This window comes from Acyrthosiphon pisum, unplaced genomic scaffold (assembly GCF_005508785.2).
Source record: "Acyrthosiphon pisum isolate AL4f unplaced genomic scaffold, pea_aphid_22Mar2018_4r6ur Scaffold_15889;HRSCAF=16548, whole genome shotgun sequence".
Taxonomy (NCBI): Eukaryota; Metazoa; Arthropoda; class Insecta; order Hemiptera; family Aphididae; genus Acyrthosiphon; species Acyrthosiphon pisum.
Window position 1 is genome coordinate 1 of NW_021764751.1, and position 800 is coordinate 800.

Below are 800 nucleotides of genomic sequence, written 5' to 3' on the forward strand. Positions count from 1 at the left end.
TCAGTCCGTATGAAAGGAGGAAGGCACTTTAGACATTTTTCTTTTTTAGTTGAAGTATTAAGAATTAATCATGCTTCTCTTGGTTTTAAAGTATTGTATTTTTCTTTTAAATTATTTTTAAATCTTAATATTATTATCTATATTGTGTTTTTTTATTTTGTAGGATATACCATACTATCATTGTCCAACTGTGAAGAAGTAGGTAGGTAGCCAATTTTAATAGTGCAGATCTTTGAAGATCAGGATATGTAGATGTGAATTGGAAAGTGGCAACATATACATAGTTCAGACTTCAGAAATTTAGTTAGACATGATTTATGGAAATTGGGTTCATTAATTTTTGGACATTCAAAGTAACTTTATGATAAACATAAGTAAAACCCTAATAAATGTATTTCTTTATTTTGTAGACTATACCATACTACTATAGTACTATTGTCTGATTGTGAAGAAGTAGGGAGCCAATTTTAATAGTGCAGATCTTAGAAGACCAAGATGTGTAGATGTGAATTAGAAAGCGGTAACATATACCTAGTTCAGACTTCAGAAATTTAGTTAGGCATGAGTTATGGAAATTGGATTCATACATTTTTGGTCATTCAAAGTAGCTTTAGAAACCCTAATAAATGTATTTTCTATCTAATAATTGTATTAAATATAATTAAATAAGATTTTATATTTAACTTATGATTTATACAGCAAATAACTAAATTACTAATTGGTACAATTTTAATATTCCAATTCAAAATTGTTCAAAGAGCTTTGGGAGCTCAATTTTTTCTAAAATAAATAATATATTA

General features: G+C 26.6%; 1 long non-coding RNA gene across 1 annotated transcript; it reads left to right on the forward strand.

The window, feature by feature from the left end:
* Positions 1 to 18: 18 nt before the first annotated feature.
* On the forward strand, positions 19 to 690 carry LOC107885808. Its single transcript, XR_001680528.2, has 2 exons — positions 19 to 353; positions 411 to 690. It is a non-coding gene; the product is annotated as an uncharacterized LOC107885808 (long non-coding RNA).
* The last annotated feature ends 110 nt before the right edge of the window (positions 691 to 800 follow it).